The sequence below is a fragment of the Chiloscyllium plagiosum genome, unplaced genomic scaffold, assembly GCF_037043375.1.
Source record: "Chiloscyllium plagiosum isolate Xiang-an unplaced genomic scaffold, Cpla_swu_hap1 HiC_scaffold_18, whole genome shotgun sequence".
Classification (NCBI taxonomy): Eukaryota; Metazoa; Chordata; class Chondrichthyes; order Orectolobiformes; family Hemiscylliidae; genus Chiloscyllium; species Chiloscyllium plagiosum.
In genome coordinates, this window is record NW_028270156.1 from 102515580 (window position 1) to 102535111 (window position 19532).

The window sequence follows — 19532 nt, forward strand, 5'->3', positions numbered from 1 at the left end:
CCACATGGTAGGCTGTTGGTGAAAATGCAGAGACATGGAATTGAGGGTGATTTAGCAGTTTGGATTAGAAACTGGCTTTCTGAGAGAAGGCAGCGAATGGTGGTTAATAGAAAATATTCAGCCTGGAGTCCGGTTATTAGTGGTGTGCCACAAGGATCTGTTTTGGGACTACTGCTGTTTGTCATTTTTATAAATGACTTAGATGCAGGCATAGGTGGATGGATTAGTAAATTTGCAGACGACACTAAAATCGGTGGAATAGTGGTCAGTGTGGAAGAATGTTACAGGTTGCAGGGTGACATGGATAAACTGCAAAATTGGGCGGAGAGGTGGCAAATGGAGTTCAATGCAGCTAAATGTGAGGTGATGCACTTTGGGAAGAATAATAGGAAGGCAGGGTACTGGGTCAATGGAAAGATTCTTGGTTTGTGGATGTGCAGAGGGATGTTGGGGTCCATGTACATAGATGCCTGAAAGTTGCCACCCAGTTGGATAGTGCTGTTAAGAAGGCATACGGTGTGTGAGGTTTAATTCGTGGAGGGATTGAATTCCTGAGCCACAATATCATGCTGCACCTATACAAACGCTGGTGCAGCCATACTTGGAATATTGTGTGCAGTTCTGGTGCCCATATTTCGGGAAGAATGTGGAAGCATTGGAAAAGGTGCAGAGGAGATTTACGAGGTTGTTCCCTTGTCTGGAGGGAAGGTCTTATGAGGAAAAGTTGAGACTTGAACCTGTTCTCATTGGCAAGAAGGCCAAGAGGGGATTTGATAGAGACATACAAGATGATCAGAGGCTGAGATATGGTAGACAGTGCAGGTCTTTTTCAAGGATGATGACATCATTGCGTATTAGGGCACAGAACTACAAATTGAGGAGTGATAGATTTAAGACCAATATCAGAGGCAGGTTATTTATTCAGAGTGGTTAGGGCGTGGAATGCACTACCTGCTAATGTAGTTAACTCAGCCACATTATGGAGATTTAAACAATCCTTTAGATAAGCACATGTGTGATTTTGGGATAGTGTAGGGTGTTGGCCTGAGAATAGTTCACAGGTTGGCGCAACATCAAGGACCAAAGGGCCTGTTCTGCGCTGTATTGTTCTATGACTATAGTGCTACAAGAGATTTCTGATGTCTTAAACAGAGTGACACATCTTGTATTGTGGGCTTACGAAATGTCACTGATATCTACCAAAAATGTACGAGGTAGAATCAGGGCAATAATAAGATGCTGCAACAGGAGGGGAACAGGTAACTCCATACAAAACCCTACTCCTTCTCAATTCTTATCCCCTCCAAAACCGAATGCCTTTCAAAAAAGCACCTCTATCTCCCACCACAACACTTTGCCACACAATTGTGGTATTTGGCTGTGCACTAGAAGGAGTGCAACAGCCTGAACTGGGACCCACTGGGGCCCTGAAACACTTGGTAAAGACTAAAATCATCTGAGCATTGAGAGTCCCACCATATTGCATGGGTTTTGTTATTGTTTTAGTGCTGTTCCGGACTTCCCTTGTTTTTCCTAATGAACCTGTTCAAAGATGTTATTACAAACCTGCACAAGTTGTGAATTAATCTCTGGCCTCTCGGTCCAAGATTCAGGATATTTTCACCGCATCAGAAGGCATCGACTCTAAGTTCCCTTGTCCCTTAATGTTTCTTTTGCTTGGCCAGTTGAATCAACTCTGCAATTGGGAGGAAGGGGCGGAACTAGAGGACTGAGCAGCGGCCGGTCTTCCAACCAGAGTGAGTGAGGAGCGGGGCCAAAGCATTCTCGGCGAGTGAACGCTTCAGGATTGGTCAGAAAGCAAAGTGTTTTGCACGATTGATCGTTCTCACTCCACGGTACAGCGTTAAACCTCTCTCATAAATCTATGTGACATTTTAAAAAATAGTTGAGATGTAAATCTGATAGCATATATATTTCCAATCGATTTACACAACTCGAGTAAAAAACTTATTTTCAAATTCCCAGAACGATTGGTAATTTATATACCTGGCCGATATGGTTGAATTGGAACAAACAATTTATTGGCAAGCTAGACATGTCTATGACTGTAAGTCGACAGAGCAATTGTTAATGACTAATATTTCACCCATGATTCTGTGCAGATTGGAATATTATATATCAACTCACCGATAACCTCAGACGCACGCGCAGATTGGTTTCTATGCAGAGCATGCGCAGTGTCACATTCGTCATGACATGGAGCTGCTTTCTCCGACAGCGGCTGCGATCGACTTCAGAGAGCGATGGTCGGAGCCGCTGTGTGGGAGCCTCGCTGGGAGAAAAGAGCGGAGAGAATTCACAAATCCCGAAAACAGGTAAAAAGAGCGAAAATAATACTCCAGGCCCGTGTAAAGGGGCGGCGATCTCTGTTGGGGAAGCGGTCCAGGGTCACGGCCGCCATTTGTTTGAGGGAAGAGGGAGCGCGGGCCTCAGGGCCGCCATCTTGAGAAGGTCAAGGTGCAGGAGGGCGGGGCTCTCGGGGTCTGTAGAACAATCAGAGGAAAGGGAAGACCCATTGTTACTGATTAATCCCACGGACACAGGGCGGTCCCGCAGGAATAGCCTCTCTCAGTCCTGCTGGGATGGTTCACCCAGTCAGAACCAGCAGCTCTCCTCCTCTCTCAGCTCCCCTTCTGTCCTTCCTGCAGCATCTGTCCCCTGGGACATTGAGCTGCCTGTCCTGTCCCTCCCTCAACTGTTGTTCTTTAATACCTGTGATATCCCAGTCCCACCTTAGATTACTTCACTAAAGACAGGAATGCACCCGATGGATTTTTCTTAACATCAGCAATTGTTTAATACTCACTTACAGGTTTTTAATTACATCGTTTTTGAAGCATTTACTTCACATTCAATCATTTGCAATGGTGGGATTTGGACCTGTGTCCAGAGAACACTTGCTGAGTTTCTGGATAAATTGTCACACAATAATGCCACGAGGCCATCACTTCGCCTGCTCACACTTTGTGTATCCCAGTGCAACATGAATCAAAACCCTTTCTTCCTGCACAATTGTTTGACCCGGCACTCTGTTGATGTGACTCAGTACCTCTCCATGTGGTATCCCTCACTGTGTGGGTCTAATTGCTGCCTCTGTCACTGTCTCTCACTTTTGAAGCTACTCCAGATCATGAGCCAACAGAATTCTCCACTCCAGAGAGATGAGGCAGCACAGGTCAGGAATGGAGACTGGGATTTTCCTGATCTCTGTGGGCTCAGTGCCATGCTATATGTGTAACCCTCAAAGCATTAGTCTAATTTCCCATTCTGCCTATTTCTGTGTCTTCTACAGGTACTCATGGAGTTCCTGACTCAATAGGCTTGCCAACTGCTGGTTGGAACGATGGTTGGTCAGCCAGAAAGACAAAGTCAGGGAGGTCGGGAGTCTTCAATAAATCCTGGTCCCAGGTAAGATCATTCCAGTGCACAGAGCAGAAAGTAATAAGCTAACAAGACATGACATAGAGAATGTGCTGGAGGGGGAGCACAGTACAGACACGCCCTAGGCTCAATCACTAAGCCTGCTGCAAGTTTTGTTGTAATGAGACAGCATCGGCAGTTCCCAGTTATCAGTCCAGGCCTGTGCTTTCTTAGGGAGCGTCAGAACAACTGAGGGGAAAGCAGGCCTCCCACGCGAGGGTGGTAATGCTGCCTGGGATCTTTCTGTTCCCTATTCCCTCTCCAACACTGTATCTATGACTTGTATAGAGGACCAGTGTCTTCAATCATTCTAACTCCTATAACAGTTCCTATCTCAGTCATCCCCTCCCCTCTTACCAATTATTTCACGTATTTGAAACCTCCAGTCCAGATGGCCATCCGTATCACTGTACCTTGCTTCAGTCTCTACAACATGCCTTGTCTCGATAGTCTCCTCCTCCAATAACTGGAGACATAGGGTCTGTTTCTGTGGGGCATGACTCTTCGGCTGAAGCTTCCTAAATGGAATGAGTCGAGTTTGCCTGTGTTTGGCTCATATCCCTTCAAACCTTCTCCTCTCCATGTACCTGCCCGAGTGTCTTTTCCATGTTGTAATTGTACTTGTTTTTACCATTTCCTCTGGCAGTCCATTCCCTCTATGCACCATCCTCTGTGGATAATGTTGCCCCTCAGCTCCCTCTTTAAATCCTTGCTCTCTCGCCTCACGTTTATGCCTCTAGCTTTGGACTCACCTACCCTTGGCAATTCACCTTACTTAAACCCTACATGGTTTCATAAACCTTTATAAGGTCACCCCGTGGCCTCCTCTGCCCAGGAGAAATATTGACGACAGTGTTACCAATATCTCCAACTCATGTACTCAATGCTCTGACCAATGAAGACAAGTGTGCCAATTGCCGCTTTCAACACCCTGTCGCCCTGTGATGCCAGTCCAAGGAACAATGTAACTGCACCCCTTGGTCTCTCTCTTTTCTACAACACTGTCCAGGGCCCAACCATTACCGGTGTTAGTCCTCCCTGGTTTGTCTTAACTAAATCCAACACGTGAATTAAACTCCATCTTTCATTCCTTGGCCCAGTTGATTAACATCCCCTTCGATAACTATATTCCCTGCCCACTCTTCCACTAATCTTGGTATCTATAAACATATTAACAGGGATTCCTATATTTTCACTCAAATTGTTTATGTAAGTGGTGCACAACAGTGGTCCCAGCACCGATCCTTACAGCACACTGCTGGTCAGAGGCCTCCAGTCTGAACAGCAACCCTCTCCCACCACCCTCTGTCTCCCACTGTCATCCCATTTTGTATCTAGTTGGCTAGCTCTCCCTCATCCTTTGTGATCTACCCCTACTAACCAATGAATCATGCTACATCCTGAACAAGGGTTTGCGGAAGCCAGAAACAACGTCTGTTGCTCTGCCTTCATCTTTCTTTTTGGTCACAGGTTGAGAAAACTCCATTTAAGTTTGTGGGACATGTTATCCCATGCACAAAGCCATGCTGGCTGTCCGTAATCAGGCCTTATCTTTCCAAATGCATGTAAGGCCTACCTCTCAGAATGACCTCCAACAACTGACCCACCCTGATGTCTCGCTCATCAGTCTGTAGTTCCCTGGCTTTCTCTTGCAGCCTTTCTTAATTGATGACACAAAATTATGATCATAGTCAGAGAGTCATACCGCACTGCTGAGTTAACGCTAACCATACTCTAATAAGGATCTCATCCCACCTGCCTGTTCCTGGATCATATCCCTTCAAACCTTTCCTATTCCTGTACTAATCCAAATGTCTTTTAAACATTAAGACAACTCTCATTAACTCTATCTAACTCCCTCATGATTTTATAAACTTCTATGAGGTCATTTGTCAACATTCAGGTTTCAGTGAAAAATACCAACCTATTCAGCCTTTCTTTATACTGAAGCCTTTCGTACCCAGCCACATCCCAGTAAATCTCCTCCCAATCCTTTCCAGCTTAATAATATCCTTCCTATAACTGGGCGACCAGAACTGGACACAGTATTCCAGAAGAGGACTCACCAATGGCCTGTGTAATCTCAATATGACTTCCCAACTCCTATATCCAAAGGACTGAGCAATGAAAGCAAGTGAGGCAAGCACCTTTTTTTAAACTATCCTGTCTCTCCATGTTGCAAACTTCAAAGAACAATGTAGCTGAACCCTGAGTCCCCTCTGTTCTACAACACCACTGTAGGTCTTGCCATTAATTGTATAAGCCCTGCCCGGGTTTGTTGTACCAAATGCATTACCTCGCAATTATTCAGATTGAACTCCACCTACAGTTTTTCAGCCATTCACACATTTCATCAGGATCCCTTTGTAATCTCAGAAAACCTTCTTCACTGTCCACAATGCCACCCTCCAGTCTAACAGCCTATCACATGCAGCACTCTATGGTACAAATATCTCTGCTGGGGGCCCTACAATTTCTTCTTCAGCTTCCCACAATGTCCTGAGACATTGATCAGGTCCTGGGGATTTATCTACCTTTGTTTTTTAAAACCTCCAGCACCTCCTTTTCTATAATGTGGATTCATTTCAAGACATTGAGTCATAGAGATGTACAGCACGGAAACAGGCCCTTCGGACCAACTCCTGCATGACGTTTCTAGTCACATTTGCCACAATTTTGCCAATATCCCTCTGAACCTTTGCTATTCATACACCCATCCACATGCCTTTTAAATTTATTTCTATCAGCCTCCACTATTTGCTCTGGCAGCTTATTCCATCCACTCTGCGGAAGCCAGTTGTCCTTTAGATCCCTTTGAAAAGTTTCCCTCGCCTGGGGAAATGACCTTGTCTATTGACCCTGTCGATGACCATCATGATTTTAAACACCTTTTATCGGTTAACTCCTCAGCCTCCCATGTTCAACTGAAAACAGCCCCAGCCTATTCTGGCGTTTCCCTGAAGCACAAACCCTCCAACCCTGGCAACATCTTTGGTCATTTCTTCTGAATCCTTTCATGTCCCACGACATCCTCCCGATGGCATTGAGACCAGAATTGCACACAGTATTCCAATAGTGGTCAGGCCAAACACTGTTTAGTTCCCTGATCGTCCCAGTCTTTATCCACAGTAAGTTCCAAAGTGAAATATTTGTTTCGGATCTTTTAGTTTCACACATCGTTGGCTTCAATGATCACTAAGGATACCGGGTTTGTCCCTAGCTCTTCTTTTGCTCTTAATACACTTGTAGAGTCTCTTTGGATTCTCCTTAACTTTCTCTGCCAAATCTATCTCATGTCCCCTTTTTACATTCCTGATTTCCATCCTAAGTGTATTTCTACAGCCCCGATGCTCCTGAAGGGATTCCCTTGAGTCAGCCAGTTATATCTGACATGTGACCCCTTTTTTCTTGACCACAGCCTCGAAACTCAGCCAGTGTTTCCTAATTCAGTCAGCATTGAGCTGCACGCTAACAGGAACATGCTGGCGCTAAACGCTCCTTTTATCTCGGTTTTAAAATATTCCGACTTGCCAGACTTCCCTTTACCTGCAAATAGCCTCCCCAGATCTACTTTAAAAATTGCGGGGTTATCCGTTTTTGGCGAATACATTGTATAGGTGTTTTTCTTCCTCTTTTTGCAGTAGTTCTGGTGTACTGCAGTGTGTCATGACCCTTTTGAATAGTGTCTTGATGCAACTTCCTTTGTGTGTGTTGGGTGGTTGCTTTTGTAGTTCAGGACTCGTTCTGTGTGTGTGGCTTTCCTGTATACCTTTGTGGTGAATTCTCCGTTCGGTGTTCTCTGTACCATCACGTCTAGGAATGGGAGTTGGGTGTCCTTTCCTTCCTCTCTAGTGAATCGGATTCCTGTGAGAGTGGCGTTGATGATCCGCTGTGTGTTCTCTATTTCTGTGTTTTTAATGATTACAAAGGTGTCATCCACATTTCTGACCCAGAGTGCGGGTTGAATTTGCGGTAAGACTGTTTGTTCTAATCTTTGCATTACCACTTCTGCTATGAGTCCAGAGATGGGTGAGCCCATGGGGGTGCCATTGATTTGTTCATATGTTTGGTTGTTGAATGTGAAGTGTGTTGTGAGGCACAAGTCCAGTAGTTTGAGTATACCGTCTTTGTTGATAGGTTCACCGTCCTGTTGTCTGTTCTGTATGTCCAGCAGATTGGCTATTGTTTCTCTGGCTCGGGTTTTGTCGATAGGGGTGAACAGTGCCGTGACATCGAATGAGACCATAATTTTTTTCTTGTCTATGTGTGTTATTTCTGATCATGTCTAAGAATTCCTGTGTTGACTGTATAGAGTGTCTGGATCCGCTGATCAGATGTTTCAGTTTCTGCTGTAGTTCCCGGGTAGTGATACTATGGGTCTGAGTGGGATGTCTGGTTTGTGTACTTTAGGTAGTCCATAGAATCTGGGAGTGCTGTTGCTTTCAGATTTCATTCTCTGTAGGTCAAACCTGGTTATCTCTCCGTTTTTTGTAGATTTCTCAGTGTGTTGTTTATCCTATTGGTGAGCTGTGGGGTGGGGTCAAACTCCACGCAATTTCATCCACAGATGCCTCAGGGAAAGACAATGGAACGAGGACATGCCACAACCCAAAGGACTAGCCACACTACCATACATCAAGAACATTTCTGAACTGACAGCCAGACTACTGTGACCACTAGGACTCATAACAGCACACAAACCAACAGCCACTCTCGGACAACAACTCATCAGGACGAAGGACCTGACACCCAGCATGAGCAAAACCAATGTAGTGTACAAAATCCCATGCAAGGACTGTACAAAACACTACATAGGACAAACAGGAAGACAGCTAACGATCCGCATCCATGAACATCAACTCGCCACGAAATGCCACGACCAGCTATCTTTAGTAGCCACACACGCAGATGACAAGCAACGTGAGTTCGACTGGGACAACACTACTATTATAGGACAAGCCAAACAGAGAACAGCCAGGGTATTCCTAGAGGCATGGCACTCATCCACAGTTTCAATCAATAAGCACATCGACCTGGACCCAATATACTGGCCACTGCAACGGACAGCTGGAACTGACATCCGGAAGCGGCAGGTACAAACCACTATAAATGCCGGAGGAAAGATCACAGAAGCGCTTCACAGGAGGCTCCCTGAGGATGTCACCTAGACAGGGGACGAAACGTCTGCAACACAAATTCCCAACTCGGCGAACAGAACCACAACAATGAGCACCCGTGCCACAAATCTTCTCTCAAACTTTGAAGCCCTTTAGACTCTACAAAGCTCCGTCATGAACAAGCCACCATCTCTCTATTTCCTTTGCCTTCTTCAGTGTCTGCAACTCTCGCTGTATCTTCCAGTAGCGTTCTTTAGTTACTGCAGGTCTGCCTAGCTCCCCAGATAACCTGTTTCATCCCCTACAGCTCCCTCAATCACTGTAACACCCTCTTCTCTGTCTAAGCCTCCTCTTTCCCACTGTCTTCCAGGCACAGCAGCGATCCTGTAAGAGAGCAGTGCGGAATGGGATGTTATAAATCGCAGCTGAGGTTTGATGCTGACCATTACCTGGGAGTCACAAGGGGAGAGACCCTGAGAGAGAGCAGCACAGAGCGGGAGAATATACATCAGCAGCGAGGGTCACGGCCGACTGGGACTTGGATTTGGATAAAAAGCAGAGCAGGAGGCTCGAAATCAGCACCGAGTCACAGAGGGAGTGACCGTGTGAGGGAGCAACTTGGAGCAGGAGCTTGAGGCTGACTCACACCTGGGAGAATATAAATCAGCACTGAGGATCGAGGCCTAGTTGTACCTGGGAGTCACAGAGACGGTGACCCTGTGAGGGAGCAGACTGGAGTGAGAGCTGGACGATTACACGTCCGAGGAGACACATCACTGTGTGTGCACGTGTCCCTCCCTTGTTCTGTGTTTGTGTGTGTGTGTGTGTGTGTCCCCTTCCTTGGCTGTGTGTGAGCATGTCCCTCCCTCACTGTGTGTGTGTGTGTGTGTTTATGTGTGCGTATGTCTGCATGTCTCCCTTCCTCACTTTGTGTGTGTGTCCCCTCGTGTGTGTGTGTCCTCTCGCTTTCTGAGCACATGTCCCATCCTCGCTGTGTGTGCGTGTTTCAACCTCGCTCTGTGTGTGTGTGTGACCCTCTTGCTGTGTGTGAGGGTGTCCTCCCCTCGCTCTGTATGTGTGTGTATGCCTATCACTCACTCACTGTGTGTCCCTCCCACGCTGTGTGAGTATGTGTGTGTGCATGTCCCTCTCCCACTGTGTGCGTGTCGCTCTTGCTGTGTGTGTCCCTCATCCTGTGTGTGTGTGTCCCTCCCTCGCTGTGTGTGTGTGTGTGTGTGTGTGTGTCCCTCCCTCGCTGTGTGTGTGTGTGTGTGTGTCCCTCCCTCGCTGTGTGTGTGTGTCCCTCCCTCGCTGTGTGTGTGTGTGTCCCTCCCTCGCTGTGTGTGTGTGTCCCTCCCTCGCTGTGTGTGTGTGTCCCTCCCTCGCTGTGTGTGTGTGTGTGTGTCCCTCCCTCGCTGTGTGTGTGTGTCCCTCCCTCGCTGTGTGTGTGTGTGTGTCCCTCCCTCGCTGTGTGTGTGTGTGTGTCCCTCCCTCGCTGTGTGTGTGTGTGTGTCCCTCCCTCGCTGTGTGTGTGTGTCCCTCCCTCGCTGTGTGTGTGTGTCCCTCCCTCGCTGTGTGTGTGTGTCCCTCCCTCGCTGTGTGTGTGTCCCTCCCTCGCTGTGTGTGTGTGTCCCTCCCTCGCTGTGTGTGTGTGTCCCTCCCTCGCTGTGTGTGTGCCTGTCCCTCCCTCGCTGTGTGTGTGTGTCCCTCCCTCGCTGTGTGTGTGTGTGTCCCTCCCTCGCTGTGTGTGTGTGTGTCCCTCCCTCGCTGTGTGTGTGTGTGTGTCCCTCCCTCGCTGTGTGTGTGTGTGTGTCCCTCCCTCGCTGTGTGTGTGTGTGTCCCTCCCTCGCTGTGTGTGTGTGTGTGTCCCTCCCTCGCTGTGTGTGTGTGTCCCTCCCTCGCTGTGTGTGTGTGTGTGTCCCTCCCTCGCTGTGTGTGTGTGTGTGTGTCCCTCCCTCGCTGTGTGTGTGTGTGTGTGTCCCTCCCTCGCTCTGTGTGTGTGTCCCTCCCTCGCTGTGTGTGTGTGTGTGTCCCTCCCTCGCTGTGTGTGTGTGTCCCTCCCTCGCTGTGTGTGTGTGTGTGTCCCTCCCTCGCTGTGTGTGTGTGTGTGTGTCCCTCCCTCGCTGTGTGTGTGTGTGTGTCCCTCCCTCGCTGTGTGTGTGTGTCCCTCCCTCGCTGTGTGTGTGTGTGTGTCCCTCCCTCGCTGTGTGTGTGTGTCCCTCCCTCGCTGTGTGTGTGTGTGTGTCCCTCCCTCGCTGTGTGTGTCCCTCCCTCGCTGTGTGTGTGTGTGTGTGTCCCTCCCTCGCTGTGTGTGTGCCTGTCCCTCCCTCGCTGTGTGTGTGTGTCCCTCCCTCGCTGTGTGTGTGTGTGTGTCCCTCCCTCGCTGTGTGTGTGTGTGTGTCCCTCCCTCGCTGTGTGTGTGTGTCCCTCCCTCGCTGTGTGTGTGTGTCCCTCCCTCGCTGTGTGTGTGTGTCCCTCCCTCGCTGTGTGTGTGCGCACGTACCCTCTGTGTGTGTATGTGCCTCTCCCTCGCTGTGTGTGCGTGTGCGGTCCCACCCTCGCTGTGTGTGTGTCAGTTCCCCCCATGTGTGTGTGTGTCCCTCTTGCTATGCGTGTGTGAGTGCATGTCCCCCCTTGTTGTGTGTGCGTGTCCCTCCCACGCTGTCTGTGCGTGTCCTTCTCTCCCTTGCTCTGTGTATGTGTATGTGTGTGTGTGTGTGCGCGCGCGTGTCCCTCCCTCACTGTGTGCGTGTGCCCCCCCTTGCTGTGAGTATGTGTCCCTCTTGATGTGTATGTGAGTGTCACTCCCTCGCTGTGTGTCTGTGTGTCCGTCCCTCGCTGTGTGTGTGTGTGTGTGTCTCTTGCTGTGTGTCTGCGTGTATCCCCTTAACTGTGTGTATGTGTGCGTGTCCCTCCCTTGCTTTGTGTGTGTGTGTCTCTCTTGCTGTGTGTGCGCATGTCACTCCCTAGCTCTGTGTGTGTGTCCCTCCCTCACTGTGAAAGTGCATATCCTCCCTTGCTGTGTGTGCGTGTGTCCCTCCCTCGCTGTGTCTGTGTGTGTCCCCTCTCCCTGTGTGTGCGTGCCCCCCTCACTTTCTGTGCATATGCCCTGCCCCTCGCCATGTGTGTGCTTGTCCCTCCTTCCCTGTGTGTGTGTGTGTGTGTGTGCGCGCATGTTCCTCCCTCGCTTTGTATGTGTGTCCCTCCCTCCCTCGCTCTGTGTGTGTCCCTTGCTTGATGTGTGTGTGCGTCCCTCCCTCGCTGTGCGTGTGCATGTCCCTCGCTAGCTGTGCGTGTCACTCGCTCGCTGTGTGTATGTGTGCGCGCATCTCTCGCTTGCTGTGCGTGTATGTTTCCCTTCCTCTCGTGTGTACGTGTCACACTCTCTCATTATGTGTTTGTGTGTCCCCCCTTCGCTGCATGTTTCTCACTCGCTGTGTGTGTGCGTGTCCCTCCTTCACTCTGTGTGTGAGAGTGTGTCTCCCTCCCTTGCTGTGAGTGTGCGTTCCCCCTCCTCGCTGTGTGTCTGTGTGTGTGTGTGTGTGTATCTCACTCCCTTGCTGTGAGCGTGCGTGTCCCCCCTCGCTCTGTGTGTGGGGGCCCCCTCTTGCTGTGTGTGTGTGTGTCTCCCTCCCTCGGTGTGAGTATGCGTGTCCCCCCTCATTGTGTATGTGTGTGCGCGTGTCCCTCCCTCACTGTGTATGTGTGAGTTCCCCCCCCTTGCTCTGTGTGTGTGTGTCCCTCCCTCACTGTGTGTGTGCGTGGCCCTCCCTCGCTGTGTGTGTGCGTGTCCCCCTCTCGCTGTATATATCTGTGTTTGTGTGCTTCCTCATGCGCATGTCGCTCCCCCACAATATGTGTGTGTCCCTCCCTCGCTCTGTGTGTGTGTGTCCCTCCCTCGCTCTGTGTGTGCGTGTCCCTCCCTCGCTCTGTGTGTGCGTGTCCCTCCCTCGCTCTGTGTGTGCGTGTCCCTCCCTCGCTCTGTGTGTGCGTGTCCCTCCCTCGCTGTGTGTGCGTGTCCCTCCCTCGCTCTGTGTGTGTGTGTCCCTCCCTCGCTCTGTGTGTGTGTTTCCCTCCCTCGCTCTGTGTGTGTGTGTCCCTCCCTCGCTCTGTGTGTGTGTGTGTCCCTCCCTCGCTCTGTATGTGTGTGTCCCTCCCTCACTATGTGTGCGTGTCCCTCTCTCACTGTGTGTGCATATCCCCCTCTTGCAGTGTGTGTCTGTGTTTGTGTGCTTCCACATGCACGTGTGGCTCCCTCGCTGTCTGTGTTTGTGTGTGTGTGTCCCTCCCTCGCTCTGTGTGTGTGTGCGTGTGTGTCTCCCTCCTTCGCTTTGTGTGTGTGTGTGTGTGTGTTTGTGTGGTCCCACCCTCGCTATCTGTATGTGTGAGTTTCCCCCCTTGCCCTGTGTGTGTGTGGCCCTCTCTCGCTCTGTGTGTGTGTGTGTGTGTGTGTGTGTTCGTCTTGCTGTGTGTGCGTGCACGTGGCCCTCCCTCGCTGTGTGTGTGTGTGTGTGTGTGTGTGTGTCGCCCCCTCGCTATGTGTATGTGTGTGTGTCTCTCCCTCGGTCTCTGTGTGTGTGCGTGTCCCTCCCTTGCCGTGTATTTGTGTGTCCCTCTCTCGCTGTGTGCCTGTGTTTGTGTGCTTGTGCTTGCGCATGCGCGTGTCCCTCCCTGGCTGTGTGTGCATGTCCCCTCTTGCTGCGAGTATGTGTGTCACTATTGCAGTGCATGTGACTGCCCCTCCCTCGCTGTGTGCATTTGTGTATAACCCTCCCTTGTGTGTGTGCATGTCCCTCCCTCGCTGTGTGTGTGTGCATGTCGTTCCCTCCCTCGCTCTGTGTGTGTGTGTGTGTGTGTGTGTGTGTGCATGTGTTCCCTCCCTCGCTGTGTGGGCGTGTCCATCCTTCGCCGTGTGTGCGCTTGTCCCTCCCTCACTCTGTGTGTGCGTGTTCCTCGCTCTCTGCATGTCTCAGCAAGTCCCTCCCTTGCTGTGAGTGCCCCTCGCTCGCTGTGTGTGTGTGTGTGTGTGTGTCTCGCTGTGTGTATGTCCCTTCCTCATTGTGTTTGTGTATGGGTCACACCCTCACAGTATGTGTTTGTGTGTGTCCCCCTTCGCTGTGTGTGCCTCACTCGCTGGTTGCGTGTGTGTCACTCCCTCACGTGTGTATGTGTCTCTCTCTCGCTCTGTGTGCGCGTCTCCCTCCCTCGCTGTGAGTGTGTGTGTGTGTGTGTGTGTCTTCATCCCTCCCTCTCTGTCTGTGTGTGTGTGTGTGTGTGTGTGTGTGTATGTGTCCTTCCCTTGCTGTGTATGTGTGTGTCCTTCCCTTGCTGTGTATGTGTGTGTCCCTCCCTCGCTGTGTGCGCTTGTCCCTCCCTCGCTGTGTGCGCTTGTCCCTCCCTCGCTGTGTGCGCTTGTCCCTCCCTCGCTGTGTGCGCTTGTCCCTCCCTCGCTGTGTGCGCTTGTCCCTCCCTCGCTGTGTGCGCTTGTCCCTCCCACGCTGTGTGCGCTTGTCCCTCCCTCGCTGTGTGCGCTTGTCCCTCCCTCGCTGTGTGCGCTTGTCCCTCCCTCGCTGTGTGCGCTTGTCCCTCCCTCGCTGTGTGCGCTTGTCCCTCCCTCGCTGTGTGCGCTTGTCCCTCCCACGCTGTGTGCGCTTGTCCCTCCCTCGCTGTGTGCGCTTGTCCCTCCCTCGCTGTGTGCGCTTGTCCCTCCCTCGCTGTGTGCGCTTGTCCCTCCCTCGCTGTGTGCGCTTGTCCCTCCCTCGCTGTGTGCGCTTGTCCCTCCCACGCTGTGTGCGCTTGTCCCTCCCTCGCTGTGTGCGCTTGTCCCTCCCTCGCTGTGTGCGCTTGTCCCTCCCTCGCTGTGTGCGCTTGTCCCTCCCTCGCTGTGTGCGCTTGTCCCTCCCTCGCTGTGTGCGCGCGCATCCCTCCCTCGCTGCATGTCTCAGCAAGTCCCTCGCTCGCTGTGCGTGTATGTGTGTGTGTCCCTTCCTCGCTGTGTGTGTGTGTACGTATCACATCCTCATTGTATCTGTTTGTGTGTCCCCCCTTCACTGCGTGTCCCTCCCTCGCTGTGTGCGCTTGTCCCTCCCTCGCTGTGTGCGCTTGTCCCTCCCTCGCTGTGTGCGCTTGTCCCTCCCTCGCTGTGTGCGCTTGTCCCTCCCTCGCTGTGTGCGCTTGTCCCTCCCTCGCTGTGTGCGCTTGTCCCTCCCTCGCTCTGTATGTGTGTTTACGTGCGTGTTCCTCCGTGTGTGTGTAAAAGTGTGTCTCCCTCCCACGCTGTGAGTGTGCGGTTCCTCCTCGCTGTGTGTGTGTACGTGCCCCCCCTCACTGTATCTGTGTGTGAGTGTTCGTCCCTCCCTCGCTGTGTGCGTGTGTGTGTCCCTCCCTGGCTGTGTGTGCGCATGTCCCTCTCTCGCTGTGTGTGTGTCTCTCTCTCGCATTGTGTGTTTCTGTTTGTGTGCTTGTGCATGCGCGTGTCATTCCCTTGCTCTGTGTGTGTGTCCCTCTTGCAGTGTATGCGCATGTCCCACCCTCGCTTTGTGTGTGTGTGTATCCGTCTGGCTGTGTGTGCGCGTGTCACTCCCTCGCTCTTTGTGTGTGTGTGCATCCCTTGTGTGTGTGTGTGTGTGTCCCTCCATTGCACTTTGTTTATATCCCCCTCACTATGTGATTGCATGTCCCCCCTCGTTGTGTGTGCGTGTCCCTCCCTCACTGTGTGAGTGCATGTCCCCTCTCGCTGTGTGTGCGTGTCCCCTCTCAATTCCTGTATACATGCCCTCCCCCTCGCCGTGTGTGTGCTTGTCCCTCCTTCCGTGTGTGTGTGTGTGTGTGTGTGTCCCTCTCTGTGTGCACGTGTGCCTCCCTGGCTGTGTGTGCATGTCCCCCTCTCGCTGTATATATCTGTTTTGTGCTTCCTCATGCGCATGTCGCTCCCCCACTATATGTGCGTGTCCCTCCCTCGCTGTGTGTGTGCGTGTCCCTCCCTCACTGTGTGTGTGTGTGTGTGTGTGTGTGTGTACCGCTTGCTGTGCGTGTCTGTGGCCTTCCCTTGCTGTGTGTGCATGTGTCGCCCCCTCGCTCTGTGTGTGTGTCCCTCCTTCACTTTGTGTGTGTGTGTTTGTGTGGTCCCACCCTCGCTGTCTGTATATGTGCGTGTCCCTCCCTCACTGTGTATGTGTGAGTTTCCCCCCTTGCCCTGTGTGCGTGGCCCTCCCTCGCTGTGTGTGTGTGTGTGTGTTCATCTTGCTGTGCGCGTGGCCCTCCCTCGCTGTGTGTGCATGTGTCGCCCCCTCGCTATGTGTATGTGTGTGTGGTCCCACCCTCGCTGTCTGTATGTGTGCGTGCCCCTCCCTTGCCGTGTATTTGTGTGTCCCTCTCTCGCTGTGTGCCTGTGTTTGTGTGCTTGCGCATGCGCGTGTCCCTCCCTCGCTGTGTGTGCGTGTCCCCCTCTTGCTGTGAGTATGTGTGTCCCTCTTGCAGTGTATGTGACTGCCCCTCCCTCGCTGTGTGTGTTTGTGTATGACCCTCCCTCGTTGTGCGTGTGCATGTCTTTCCCTCGCTGTGTGTACGTTTCACTCCCTCGTTGTGTGTGTGTCCCTCCCTCGCTGTGTGGGCGTGTCCATCCCTCGCTGTGTGTGCGCTTGTCCCTCCCTCACTCTGCGTGTGCGTGTTCCTCACTCTCTGCATGTCTCAGCAAGTCCCTCCCTTGCTGTGAGTGCCCCTCGCTCGCTGTGTGTGTGTGTGTGTGTCTCGCTGTGTGTATATCCCTTCCTCATTGTGTTTGTGTATGTGTCACACCCTCACAGTATGTGTTTGTGTCTCTCTCTCGCTCTGTGTGTGCGTCTCCCTCCCTCGCTGTGAGTGTGTGTGTCTTCATCCCTCCCTCTGTGTGTGTGTGTGTGTGTGCGTGTGTGTGTGTAAAAGTGTGTTTCCCTCCCAAACTGTGAGTGTGCGGGTCCTCCTCACTGTGTGTGTGTATCCCCCCCTCACTATCTGTGTGTGTGTGTGTTCGTCCCTCCCTCGCTCTGTGTGTGTGTGTCTTGCAGTGTAAGCGCATGTCCCACCCTCGCTTTGTGTGTGTGTATCCGTCTGGCTGTGTATGCGCGTGTCACTCCCTCGCTCTTTGTGTGTGTGTGCATCCCTTGTGTATGTGTGTGTGTCCCTCCATTGCACTTTGTGTATATCCCCCTCACTGTGTGAGTGCATGTCCCCTCTCGCTGTGTGTGCGTGTCCCCTCTCAATTCCTGTATACATGCCCTCTCCCTCGCCGTGTGTGTGCTTGTCCCTCCTTCCGTGTGTGTGTGTGTGTGTGTGTGTGTGTGTGTAAAAGTGTGTCTCCCTCTCACGCTGTGAGTGTGCGCGTCCTCCTCACTGTGTGTGTGCGTATGCCCCTTTGCTGTATCTGTGTGTGTGTCCGTCCCTCCTTCACTGTGTGTGTGTGTATGTGCCCCCCCTCACTGTATCTGTGTGTGTGTGTGTCCCTCCCTCGCTGTGTATGTGTGAGTTTCCCCTACTTGCTGTGTGTGGGTGGGTGTGTGTCCCTCCCTCGCTGCGTGTGCATGTGTCTCCACCTCGTTGTGTGTGCGCGTAGCCCTCTCTTGCTCTGTGTGCGTGTTTGTGTCTAACTCTCCCTCGCTGTGTGTGCATGTCCCTCCCTGGCTGTGTGTGCGAGTGTCCCTCTCTTGCTGTGTGTGTGTGTGTGTGTGTGTGTGTGTATGTGTCTGTGTGTCTCCTCCTTGCTGTGCGCGTGCGTGCGTGGCCCTCCCTGGCTGTGTGAGCATGTGTCTCACCCTCGCTGTGTTTGTGAGTGTCCCTCTCTTGCTCTGTGTGTGTGTGTGTCCCTCCCTTGCTGTGTGTGCATGTCCCTCCCTGGCTGTACGTGTGTGTGTCTCTCTCTCTCTCGCTGTGTGTGTTTCTGTTTGTGTGCCTGCACATGTGCGTGTCATTCCCTTGCTCTGTGTGTGTGTGTGTCCCTCTTGCAGTGTATGCTCATGTCCCACCCTCGCTTTGTGTGTGTGTGTCCCTCTGGCTATGTGCGCGCGTGTCACTCCCTCGCTCTTTGTGTGAGTGTGCATCTCTTGTGTATGTGTGTGTGTCCCTCCATTGCACTTTGTGTATATCCTCCTCACTGTGTGAGTGCATGTCCCCTCTCGCTGTGTGTGCGTGTCCCTCCCTCACTGTGTGAGTGCATGTCCCCTCTCACTGTGTGTGCGTGCCCCCTCTCAATTCCTGTATACATGCCCTCCCCCTCGCCGTGTGTGTGCTTGTCCCTCCTTCCGTGTGTGTGTGTGTGTGTGTGTCCCTCCCTTGCTGTGTATGAGCGTGTCCCTCCCTCGCTTTGTGTGTTTGTGTATGTTCCTCCCTTGCTGTGTGTGCATGTCCTTCCCTCGTGTTTGCGTGTGTGTCCCTTCCTCGCTGTATGTATGTGTGTGTGTGTATGTGCGCGTGTCCCTCCATCGCTGTGTGTGACCCCCTCTTGCTGTGCATTTGTGTGTGTGGCCTTCCCTCGCTGTGTGTGCATGTGTCTCCCCCTCGCTGTGTGTGCGCGTGTCCCTCTCTTGCTCTGTGTGTGTGTGTGTGTGTGTGTGTGTGTGTCCCTCTCACTGTGTGTGTCTGTGTTTGTGTGCTTCCTCATGCGCGTATCACTCCCTCACTGTGTGTGCGTGTCCCTCCCTTGCTGTTGGTGTGTGTATGTGTGTCCCTCCCTCGCTCTGTGTGTGTGTATGTGTGTCCCTCCCTCGCTCTCTGTGTGTATGTGTGTCCCTCCCTCGCTCTGTGTGTGTGTGTCCCTCCCTCGCTGTGTGTGTGTGTGTGTGTATATGTGTATCTCTCTCTCGCTCTGTGTGTGTACATGTGTGTCCCTCTCTCGCTCTGTGTGTGTATGTGTCCCTCCCTCACTGTGTGTGTGCATGTGTGTCCCTCCCTTGCTCTGTGTGTATATGTGTGTCCCTCCCTCACTCTGTGTCTGCGCATGTGTGTCCTTCCCTTGCTCTGTGTGTGTGTATGTGTGTCCCTCTCTCGCTGTATCTGTGTGTATGTGTGTCCCTCCCTAGCTCTGTGTGTGTGTATGTGTGTCCCTCCCTCGCTCTGTTGGTGTGTGTATGTGTGTCCCTCCCTCGCTCTGTGTATGTGTCCCCCTCCCTCGCTCTGTGTATGTGTGTCCCTCCCTCGCTCTGTGTATGTGTCCCTCCCTCGCTCTGTGTGTGTGTCCCTCCCTCACTGTGTGTGTGCATGTGTGTCCCTCCCTCGCTCTGTGTGTATATGTGTGTCCCTCCCTCACTCTCTGTGTGTGCATGTGTGTCCTTCCCTTGCTCTGTGTGTGTGTATGTGTGTCCCTCTCTCGCTCTGTGTGTGTATGTGTGTCCCTCCCTTGCTGTGTATGAGCGTGTCCCTCCCTCGCTTTGTGTGTTTGTGTATGTTCCTCCCTTGCTGTGTGTGCATGTCCTTCCCTCGTTGTGTTTGCGTGTCCCTCCCTCGCTCTGAGTGTTTGTATGTGTGGGTGTGCGCGCGCGTGTACCTCCCTTGCTGTGTGTGTCTCTCGCTCGCTGTGCGTGTGTGTGTCCCTTCCTCGCTGTATGTATGTGTGTGTGTATGTGCGCGTGTCCCTCCATCGCTGTGTGTGTCCCCCTCTTGCTGTGCATTTGTGTGTGTGGCCCTCCCTCGCTGTGTGTGCATGTGTCTCCCCCTCGCTGTGTGTGCGCGTGTCCCTCTCTTGCTCTGTGTGTGTGTGTGTGTGTGTGTGTGTGTCCCTCTCACTGTGTGTGTCTGTGTTTGTGTGCTTCCTCATGCGCGTGTCACTCCCTCACTGTGTGTGCGTGTCCCTCCCTTGCTGTTGGTGTGTGTATGTGTGTCCCTCCCTCGCTCTGTGTATGTGTGTCCCTCCCTCGCTCTGTGTATGTGTGTCCCTCCCTCGCTCTGTGTATGTGTGTCCCTCCCTCGCTCTGTGTATGTGTCCCTCCCTCGCTCTGTGTGTAT

The 19532-nt window shown here is 52.1% G+C and overlaps 1 long non-coding RNA gene across 2 annotated transcripts in view; it reads left to right on the forward strand.

Moving 5' to 3' along the window:
- Positions 1-2225: 2225 nt before the first annotated feature.
- The window catches only part of LOC148147130 (uncharacterized), a 73841-nt gene continuing 56534 nt past the window's right edge, over positions 2226-19532 (forward strand). For both annotated transcript variants that reach the window (XR_015760064.1, XR_015760065.1), the window contains exons 1-2: positions 2226-2336; positions 3314-3429. This is a non-coding gene — a long non-coding RNA (uncharacterized LOC148147130). The remainder of the gene's footprint in view (positions 2337-3313; positions 3430-19532) is intronic.